At 36.8% G+C, this 11,613-nt stretch overlaps 2 long non-coding RNA genes across 2 annotated transcripts in view; both read right to left on the bottom strand.

Moving 5' to 3' along the window:
- Window positions 1–918: 918 nt before the first annotated feature.
- Window positions 919–11,613, bottom strand: part of LOC108360467 (uncharacterized) — a 177,160-nt gene continuing 166,465 nt past the window's right edge. Inside the window, exon 3 of the long non-coding RNA XR_001847111.1 lies at window positions 919–1,011. This is a non-coding gene — a long non-coding RNA (uncharacterized LOC108360467). The remainder of the gene's footprint in view (window positions 1,012–11,613) is intronic.
- On the bottom strand, window positions 6,906–10,617 carry LOC108360470 (uncharacterized). The gene is made up of 3 exons (XR_001847114.1): window positions 10,607–10,617; window positions 8,158–8,161; window positions 6,906–6,992 (listed from the first exon to the last, which is right to left on the bottom strand). It is a non-coding gene; the product is annotated as an uncharacterized LOC108360470 (long non-coding RNA).

The raw sequence follows: 11,613 nt of genomic DNA, 5'->3' as shown, positions 1-11,613 counted from the left end.
CTACATTCCTGTCCTTAGTTTTTTTCAGATACCACAAATGCGCGATCCAGAAAATTCTTCTATCATTCTTGCCACAAATGTATGTTTTCTTCGAAAATACTCAAGTACTACCAGTAGAGTACTCTACTGTCAAATACCTTTTACTCGCAGTAGTTGCGGAAGGCAAAGTAAATACTCTACGCGTGTTGCTATTGATCGGTAGTTTACGTACGCTTGCTGAAACTGGTTTATGCTTACTCACAATTGACCCGAACGATGAAAGTAGGGGATGGAAAGTATTTGCGCGGCGATCGGATGTCTTGTTGGGCCGTTTAAATGGAATTGCGCAGGAGTCTAGTATGTATGCAAACACACAGGCGACGCCTCTAGCCATTGAGGGTCTCACCTTTAAGATATCGCTGAAGTTTTTTTTCAGCCTCCCCACTCCCCCTCCCCCCCTTCGCGAAACCCTGGCGTAGCGCCTAGCGTTAACGCCGAAGTACAATACCTAAACAAAAGCGGCAACGCTACGTCAAATGAAGAAATAACATAATCGTTCATCGGAAACTTTAAGATTACGATTATAATAATATGGTTATTAGACTGGGTCGGTCCCCATACAAAAAAAAAAAGTTGCTAATGTCCGCCCCTAAATTTAAAGATTATGTTGAGAGGGTTCTGGAAAAATTTTTTTTTTTTTTTTTAACCCTCCGAAATACAGCCGAAATGGTTTTTTCGTTGTAACTTGGTTATTTGACGGCCGATTTTTAAAATTGATATGTCANTAAAAAAAAAAAAAAAAAATTTTTCCAGAACCCTCTCAACATAATCTTTAAATTTAGGGGCGGACATTAGCAACTTTTTTTTTCGACCCAGTCTAATGGTTATCTTTCTATAGTTAAAGACGGTTTCTTTATCAAAAGTTCAAAACCACTTACCTCAGATGTATCCACTAAGAGTTTATCGGCAGCGAAAGCAGACCTTCGTACATGTGCATGGAAATGCACATACATATTTTTTCCATTGAGGGCTCTGCAAGAAAATTTTTAAGAACAATGATACAAAATTAAAATTTGTTTTATAATACTTTTGTAATGCAAGCGTAAATATGTTGGCGCATAATAACAGTCAAGAAAAAGTAGGCTCTACCTGAGTTAGCGCATGGTTTTACACTGATCAATAGATTAAGTGAATCATAGCCATGTAAAAGCTCAGTTAGTCTAGACTCAATTTCCGTAACTTAGTTTAACTCAATATTTTTACCAACCTGTTATATGAGAAACTGTGTTGGCGGTTAGTTAAAATTTAACTTACCGTAAGAAACTTAAGAACCTGTAGTTTTAGATTCTTAAGTTACGGCCTTACGTAAATTGAGACCGATAAGAGGATCACGCTTGCCAGATTTTCGGTTTTGTAATTCTCAAAAATAAATGACCGCAAACATATTTGTTTGCATGAATATTTTTGATGTGGCATTTTAGACGGCAAACTGCCAAAGAGCTGAAATAGAAAATACAAAAACAAAATATTCCCGCTTCTGGCTTAAGTTGACATGTTGAGTAATCATTGATGATTTCTTACGGTAAGTTAAATTAAGTTAAGTATAGACTAACTGAGCTTTTAGTGCCTGCTTTTTCGCTGAGAGTCGACTCTAAAGTTAAAGCGACTAACAGCTGTTACTAATGCTAGCACTAAATCTCACAAGCATAACGCTATTTCATTTTTCGCATTTATGTGGGATTTTATGAAAATGCCTTTTATGAATAACAATACGAAGAACACATAATTAAGAATTTCGAAAGACCATTTATGACTGTTGCGGGCAAATTGCATTGTAGAGAAAACAACTATTTCATAATTTTGATTCTTTGAAATTACTTTTTAATTTTTTTACCAATTTAATTTTTAATTGTATGTTCATTTATATTTAAGTTATTTTGTGGGTATAGAGAATATTTATTAATTAACATTAGTGCCACATCAGCAAGGAACCATCCTGGTTATAATTTTAGCAGTTCATATGAGTCTATAATTTACAAGCTATTTATGAACAAGATTTTTTGGCATATTGCTGAGGAAAAATATTGGGTAAATTTATATCTGTTGTCATAAGCAGGGCCGAAAATATTAAGCTTTTGCTTGGAATTGCTTATTTTGCTTATTCAGGCTTTCCAAGCTTAATTTTAACGACCATGCATTTTTTACTTATTTCAATGTATTAAGCTAACTACGGACCTTTTAAGCAAACGGCCAGGAAATAAATTGCTACTATTTCGTGTGTGTCAATAATACTTAGTGCCCAAAGAGTTTTGACATCTGACATTTTACAGCCGTCTGCCTAACTTTTTCCTTATGAAATAATAGCATGGAAAACTAGGGTGCCTTATGCTCTTCACAAACACACTTTAGCAAACCATTGTAGCATCGAAAATTTCTTAAGAACTTCGCACTGCTTATGAAAATTTGGCTCAATGAAGGCATATGAAATGGGTAGTACTATTAACAACATGGTATCTAAAGTGTCAAAAACTGATTTTTTAATCAAAGTGTGCTATGCGAAATACATAAAAAAATAAAATAAAAAATTTAAATTGGAACAAACTAAATATGCTGCAACTTTTTTTCTTAGTAAATTAGTTTGCTTCTCGAAGCATTGATCCATCCTTTACACCCCAGTAATCAGCGTTTGTGCTGCTGAGTTGGGTGAACGTTCCAAAAAGTTGCTATTCAATCGCTTGTTTTGTATGGAATAAGGTTTCACATGCAAATAGATTTGAACAATTTAGAAATTTTTGTGAGAAGAAATTAGAAATATTTGACATTTTAGAGACCAAATAATTTGAAAGAACCAGTCAGCTGCTCTACTGATATCACCTGTTCAATGTGGCTTGGGCTGAATAAATTTTTCTTCTTCGTAACTTTAATTGCATTTTTCCTTGGGTACAAAAATTTAAAACCAAAGGGTTATCCCTACAGGAGGGCATTGGTGTTATTGAAGAGATTAAAAATAATTTATCTCAAATGGAGAATAACGAATATTAAAAAAAAAAATAAAACTACCAGCACAAATCTCTATTATTTGAGAAAATCAAGCAACACTTGAATGTTCATTGTAGTTTTCCAATACTTGAAATAAACTGAATAAAAAACAAAACATTAAACTGTACTTAAAATTTGTTTGTTGTTTTTCGGGCATATGTGCAAGCATATTTACTGACGTTTTAGTGCTTATCTAAGCGCTTAAAATTGATTTAATTGATTTGACATATATAACTCAAGTCTTTCTTAAGCCGACTTAGTCGGTTATTGCTAATGACCACAGATATGACTTCAAATAAGTATGTATATAATTTATGGAAAAAGTAGTTTCTGGAGCTCATTGCCAACGAACAACCACTTTTTCCACTTCTTTCCAGACAAGCGATTTCTACTTAGAGAAATAGTTATTCCTACTTAAGAAAATAGTCTTTCGATACTTACTTGATACCGAGCAAAACAAGTGTAAATTAAAAAAAAAATACTTGGTACATAATTTCCACGAACATAACTTCTATTGGCCCCTGGAAATTATTTCAGACTTAATTTCCACTCTGGTCAGAAATAACTTACATGGAAGTTAATTTAAAACAAAATCTCATTCAAGTTATGTCATGAATTAGGACAGCAGCGACGTGGAGATGCAGGAGAAGCCCGAGCAGCTCGATCCTATCGACGTGATCGGGGGTACGCCTCATGGACGTTATCGCTAGGAGTTGGACGTATGTTTCGGTTCCATGCGGAGGAGGAGTTAACTGAATAGTCGGGGGATACGGTATCAGTCAAGATGGTGAAGGTACTCCAAGTTAAAGCAGTATTTACATGAGGCGATTTTGTAAGCAATTCAACATTGCCTGAAAAAAGTGCCTGACATGTTGCTTTCACTTAACGGAAAGCGATTTAACGCTTTCTAGAAAATTTAATCACAATTTACACAGGCGATTCCTCATGTAATGTTGCTTACTTTCACCATTGTAAAGCATCAGCAGCTGCATTGATGTTCCAAATAACTTCTACACAGCATACTTATTGGGCTAAAAACGCCCGACCGCGTACAACGGGGAAACCAAGGACGTGTATATTGATAATTATCAAACTAAAATGTCTCTTTCTTCCACAATTTAGCGATGAGGGCAGCGGTCAGTCTAATCCTAAACGGGCGACTAGTAAAGATGGTATCCATGCACCTGGCCCATAATAAGGAGGTGCCAACATCATGTGTTCGAAAACAAGTGGCGAGCACGAAGGAGGCATTCATCTTGGAAGGTGATATGAATTTTCACATTCACATCTGGGGCTACAGTGACGATAATGAGCTGGGTGAGACGCTTTTGGATTTCATACTTAGCTCTAAGCTTATTATTGCAAATAGGAGAAATATTTCCATTTTTATTAAAAAATCCCGAGGCAGGTTCTAAGCGTTACCCTTATTTTTCAGAATACGGAATACCTGGTGGGGAGTTCTAGGGTACTTGAGGAGCACTCCATTTCTGACTACCTATATCCTTCTTCCAACTATAAATGTGCCCAACGCTAACTGGTATACAACAGACGGAACAAGTGCTCCACTTCAGCTACACGGCCTCGAAACGCTTTGTCATGTTACCCATCAAGCAGTCTATGAAGCGTAGAAAACTCCCTGCTTGAATTGAGTTTCAGAATAGAATGAAGGTGCTTCTTCATCTGCTTTTCTCTGCTAACGTATCTGCAACGCCTACACTCCCAGCAACAACAACACATTCTTTAAGTATTGATGGCCATGTCAATGCCCTGCCCTCTTTCTGCGTATGTTCTCTGTTTCCATGTCCAGTGTGGCATTTCCCGGTTGCAGAACGAGATTTCGATGCTTTATTTCCCCGATTGCTTGACTCTTTTGAAGACGGTGTGCGATATGTAGATTTAAACTATGACAAGCACAAGCTATATCTCGAAAACTGTTCTTTTTTTTTAACATTTGACAATGACAGTCAAATGCTATAGATCAGAACATTTTAATAAATTTGTAAAGTAGTGTTATTATTTGCATTGTCACCTTCAATACACGAGGAACGCCTATTTATCCACTGGATCGTTTATTTCTAACGGAAATACAATTTTTTATAAAGCTCCTAATTTTACCATTATTCAGCGTCCCTTATATGGGACAGTGGTAACTTAGGTGTTTAAAAATAAATTGACTTCAACTACTTTTATGTTTTTCTTCTATGAATAATACCTGAGTATGTATGTATATTTTTTCGAGGCCGCTGTGGTGTAGTGATTAGCAGTGCGTTCCGCAGGGCCTGGATTCAAGCCCGGTTCAACACAACGTAAAAAAGTAAAAACAAAAAGTTTTTTTTTCTAATAGCGGTTGCCCCTCGGCAGGAAATGGCAAACCGCTTGGCACTTTAATCTATATATATAAATGTGAATGCCTATTTGTTTATTATGGAATCGCACGAAACTTTGCAGACCTATTTGTTTTTACCCCGGGAAGGTTATAGGTATGGCTTTATTTGCAAATATGTCGTAAATTTCGCAAGGAGGCGTGGCACCTCCAATAGGCCTGCAAATGTTTAATCAGCTATAACTTCGGAAACATAAGTCAAAAAAACCTTAAATTTGGTACATGTCTATGGGGGACGCTTATAGTAAGGTGTATACAAATGAGTTTATAAAAGGGGGGCGTGGTACATCCCTTGGGCGAGGAATTTTGTTTCAGCTATAACTTCGGAACCATAAGTCGCATGAATTTGAATTTTGATATGAAGTCATATCTATGGTGGGTGCTTATGGTAAGGTTTATATAAATGAGTTTATAAAAGGGGGGCGTGGTACATCCCTTGGGCGAGGAATTTTGTTTCAGCTATAACTTCGGAACCATAAGTCGCATGAATTTGAATTTTGATATGAAGTCATATCTATGGTGGGTGCTTATGGTAAGGTTTATATAAATGAGTTTATAAAAGGGGGCGTGCCACATCCAGTAGGCTTTGAAGTTTTAATCAGCCATAACTTCGGTTACATAAGTCACATGTACTTGAAATTTAGTATGTCGACTAGGGATGTTAATCCCGGGATCCCGGGATCTCAGACTTTCTTAAGTCCCGGAAAGTCCGGGATTTTTGCCAAGAATCCCGGGATTTTCGGGACTTGTAATTTACAATGCTGGAAATAATAGAATGCCACATGTTGACCAGTTTTCGCTATATTTCTTTTGTTTATTTAATACTAGCAGACCCGCGAACTTCGTCCCGCCCAAAATAAATTTTTTGTACACGGTCAAAAATTTGGATTTAATTATTAAACCTCGCTGGGACTACTGCCTTTTTGAATCTTTTATAGTCTACTTTTTAAACCAGTCAATAGTTTTAAGCAATTTTTAACATATTATGGTTTAAATTTTAGTCCAAAANTAAGGTGTATACAAATGAGTTTATAAAAGGGGGGCGTGGTACATCCCTTGGGCGAGGAATTTTGTTTCAGCTATAACTTCGGAACCTTAAGTCACATGAATTTGAAATTTGATATGAAGTCATATGTATCTATGGTAGGCGCTTATGGTAAGGTATAAATAAATTAGCTTCTAAAAAGAGGCGTGGCATATCCCATAGGCGTGGAATTTTGTTTCAGCTATAACTTCGGAACCATAAGTCGCATGAATTTGAATTTTGATATGAAGTCATATCTATGGTGGGTGCTTATGGTAAGGTTTATATAAATGAGTTTATAAAAGGGGGCGTGCCACATCCAGTAGGCTTTGAAGTTTTAATCAGCCATAACTTCGGTTACATAAGTCACATGTACTTGAAATTTAGTATGTCGACTAGGGATGTTAATCCCGGGATCCCGGGATCTCAGACTTTCTTAAGTCCCGGAAAGTCCGGGATTTTTGCCAAGAATCCCGGGATTTTCGGGACTTGTAATTTACAATGCTGGAAATAATAGAATGCCACATGTTGACCAGTTTTCGCTATATTTCTTTTGTTTATTTAATACTAGCAGACCCGCGAACTTCGTCCCGCCCAAAATAAATTTTTTGTACACGGTCAAAAATTTGGATTTAATTATTAAACCGCGCTGGGACTACTGCCTTTTTGAATCTTTTATAGTCTACTTTTTAAACCAGTCAATAGTTTTAAGCAATTTTTAACATATTATGGTTTAAATTTTAGTCCAAAAGGTTCGTGGTTTAAAAATCAAACCAAAATGTTTTAATTCTAGTTTCTAGATTTCATATACAGAAAATTTGGTTTAAAATCTAAACCGAAATAGAAAATGTTTGCACACAGCGAAATGTGGTGTTGATTCAAACTCAACATATGAAAGCACATTTACATGCGTGGCTGTAGCTGAGTGTGCAAAGCTGCTTGATACCAATTGGTTGCTACTAAGGCTGTCCGGGTTCAATCCCCATCAGACGGAGCATGAAATTTTATTTTTATTTTTTATTCTTAATTATAAAAATGTTTGGGTTTAAAATTTAAACCGAACTGTTTAAATTCTAAACCCAACATATGTGCCCTCTTTTTTTATATTTAGAAGGTTTGTATTTGAAACTGAATTTATGTAGTTTGGTCAAATATGTACTTAGTCCAAAAAGTTTAAAATTAAAACCGAAATTTTTAACCATGTATTGAAACATTTGTGCCCAATATTTTCACCAAGAGTTCACGTTCATGACTTTTAGTGACGCATTTGTCTTTTAATATTACGGTTTGGTTGTTGTCAAACTGTACATGCATACAAAGATACGTAATAGTTTCAGTGCGTTGGAAAGGCGCCACGTCTNTTTTAAAAAAAAAGTTATCAAGCTCTTAAAAAATCACCCGTTATAAGCATCTACCATAGATACNCTTTTCAAATAACCCCAATTTTCTCTAAGAGCATGGGATTGATTTCATATCTCTCATATCTCTATACCATTTTCGAGTAATTTACCATGGGAGGTCCCACGTCCTTTTTTCCAATATCCCTAACTTTTCTTCATGACCAGTCGCGTTTTATATATCTTCAAGTTCCAGTACTCTTCCATGAACACATTCAAAGATATGCAGTATGAAAAATTCGATGTATATGGGCAGTGCCACGCCTCCTTTTNATAAAATTTTCCACGCCTATGGGATGTGCCACGCCCTTTTTTACAAACCCCTTTATATATACTTTACTGTAAGCACCTACCATAGTTATGTCTGCATACCAAATTTCAAGTTCATGTGGCTTATAGTTCCGGAGTTATAGCTGATAAAATATTCCTATGGGATGTGCCACGCCCACTTTTATAACCTCATTCATATATACCCTACTATAAGCACCTACCATATGTATGACTGAATAACAAGTTCCAAGTTCATATGACTTATAGTTTCCNCCCTCTGCACCTAGCGGAATGAAATATACTTTACATCCGATTCTCATACCTACCAGATATAACACAAAAAATTTCATTCAGATCGGTCGAGCCGTTTAGGAAGAGTTCGATTTTTATATGTATATTAGATAAGCACGATGCGAGAAGCATAGAAAAAATTTCGATGAAACAAAAAAAAATTTTTTCTCGGGTTCACAACTTTCCTATCTTTTAAGTTGGAGCAATACCCACCCACAAAATGTCATTGAAATCGGTTAAGCGGTATCGGAGATTAGCGTAAACGAACACAGTGACACGGGATATTTATATATTAAGACTAGCAGAACCGGCGAACTTCGTCCCGCCCAAAATTAATTTTTTGTATTGAAACATTTTGGTCCAACATTTTCACCAACAACTCACGTTCATGATTTTCAGTGATGCATTTATCTTCTAATATTACGGTTTGGTGGTTGTCAGAAGGCATATTTCTATTGCCATCTTAAATAACCTAGCAAAAGTGTATATATATGTATACAAAGATACGTAATAGCTTCAGTGCATTTGAAAGGCGGCACGCCCCCTTATCAAATAGCCGCAATTTGCTCTAAAAGTATGGGATTGATTCATATATCTCCATACCATGTTCGAGTACTCTACCATGAACACTATCAGAGATATGCAGTGTGAAAAAATTCGGTTTGTATGGGAGGTGCCACGCCCTCTTTTCTAATAACCACAATTTTTCTCCATGAGTATGCGATTGTTTTCATTTATCCCCATACCATGTTCAAGTACTCTACCATGAACACTATCAGAGATATGCAGTGTGAAAAAATTCGGTTTGTATGGGAGGTGCCACGCCCTCTTTTCTAATAACCACAATTTTTCTCCATGAGTATGCGATTGTTTTCATTTATCCCCATACCATGTTCANATAAAATATTCCACGCCTATTGGATGTGCCACGCCCACTTCTACAAACTCGTTTATTTATACCATACTACTATACGCACCTAGCATATATATGACTGTATACCAAATTTCAAGTTAGNTATCTCCATACCATGTTCGAGTACTCTACCATGAACACTTCCAGAGATATACAGTATGAAAAAACCGGTTTGTATGGGAGGTGCCACGCCCCTTTTTCCAGTAGCCCAAATTTTTCATCATGACCATTCGATTGATTTCATATATCTCCATACCAAGTTTCAGTACTCTACCACGAACACATCCAGAGATATGCAGTATGAAAAATTTGGTTTGTATGGGAGGTGCCACGCCCTCTTTTCTAATAACCACAATTTTTCTCCATGAGTATGCGATTGTTTTCATTTATCCCCATACCATGTTCAAGTACTCTACCATGAACACTATCAGAGATATGCAGTGTGAAAAAATTCGGTTTGTATGGGAGGTGCCACGCCCTCTTTTCTAATAACCACAATTTTTCTCCATGAGTATGCGATTGTTTTCGTATATCTCCATACCATGTTCGAGTACTCTACCATGAACACTTCCAGAGATATACAGTATGAAAAAACCGGTTTGTATGGGAGGTGCCACGCCCCTTTTTCCAGTAGCCCCAATTTTTCGTCATGACCATTCGATTGATTTCATATATCTCCATACCAAGTTTCAGTACTCTACCATGAACACTATCAGAGATATGCAGTGTGAAAAAATTCGGTTTGTAGTGGAGGTGCCACGCCCTCTTTTCTAATAACCACAATTTTTCTCCATGAGTATGCGATTGTTTTCGTATATCTCCATACCATGTTCGAGTACTCTACCATGAACACTATCAGAGATATGCAGTGTGAAAAAATTCGTTTGTATGGGAGATGCCACGCCCTCTTTTCTAATGACCACAATTTTTCTCCATGAGTATGCGATTGTTTTCGTATATCTCCATACCATGTTCGAGTACTCTACCATGAACACTATCAGAGATATGCAGTGTGAAAAAATTCGTTTGTATGGGAGGTGCCACGCCCTCTTTTCTAATAACCACAATTTTTCTCCATGAGTATGCGATTGTTTTTGTATATCTCCATACTATGTTCGAGTACTCTACCATGAACACTATCAGAGATATGCAGTGTGAAAAATTCGGTTTGTATGGGAGGANCACCTAGCATATATATGACTGTATACCAAATTTCAAGTTAGTGTGACTTATGGTTCCGAAGTTATGATTGATAACAAATTTCACGCCTATGGCATGTGCCACGCCCACTTCTACAAAGTCATTTATACATATATACTCTACTGTAAGTNGGGAGGTGCCACGCCCCTTTTTCCAGTAGCCCCAATTTTTCGTCATGACCATTCGATTGATTTCATATATCTCCATACCAAGTTTCAGTACTCTACCACGAACACAATCAGAGATATGCAGTGTGAAAAAATTCGGTTTGTAGTGGAGGTGCCACGCCCTCTTTTCTAATAACCACAATTTTTCTCCATGAGTATGCGATTGTTTTCGTATATCTCCATACCATGTTCGAGTACTCTACCATGAACACTATCAGAGATATGCAGTGTGAAAAAATTCGGTTTGTAGTGGAGGTGCCACGCCCTCTTTTCTAATAACCACAATTTTTCTCCATGAGTATGCGATTGTTTTCGTATATCTCCATACCATGTTCGAGTACTCTACCATGAACACTATCAGAGATATGCAGTGTGAAAAAATTCGTTTGTATGGGAGATGCCACGCCCTCTTTTCTAATGACCACAATTTTTCTCCATGAGTATGCGATTGTTTTCGTATATCTCCATACCATGTTCCAGTACTCTACCATGAACACTATCAGAGATATGCAGTGTGAAAAAATTCGGTTTGTATGGGAGGTGCCACACCCTCTTTTCTAATAACCACAATTTTTCTCCATGAGTATGCGATTGTTTTTGTATATCTCCATACTATGTTCGAGTACTCTACCATGAACACTATCAGAGATATGCAGTGTGAAAAATTCGGTTTGTATGGGAGGAGCCACGCCCCCTGCACCTAGCGGCATGAAATATACTTTACATCCGATTCTCATACCTACCATATATGAACAAAAAATTTCATAAAGATCGGTCAAGCCGTTTAGGAGGAATTGGACCACTAACACCGTGACACGAGATTTTTATATATTAGATACCCTACTAACGGGTGATTTTTTTGAGGTTAGGATTTTCATGCATTAGTATTTGACAGATCACGTGGGATTTCAGACATGGTGTCAAAGAGAAAGATGCTCAGTATGCTTTGA

Source organism: Rhagoletis zephyria, unplaced genomic scaffold (genome assembly GCF_001687245.7).
Source record: "Rhagoletis zephyria isolate East Lansing unplaced genomic scaffold, Rhagoletis_zephyria_1.1 Rzeph_scaffold_00577, whole genome shotgun sequence".
Classification (NCBI taxonomy): domain Eukaryota; kingdom Metazoa; phylum Arthropoda; class Insecta; order Diptera; family Tephritidae; genus Rhagoletis; species Rhagoletis zephyria.
The sequence above is the reverse complement of the archived record's forward strand: the minus strand, read 5'-3'. Positions and strand labels throughout refer to the sequence as shown.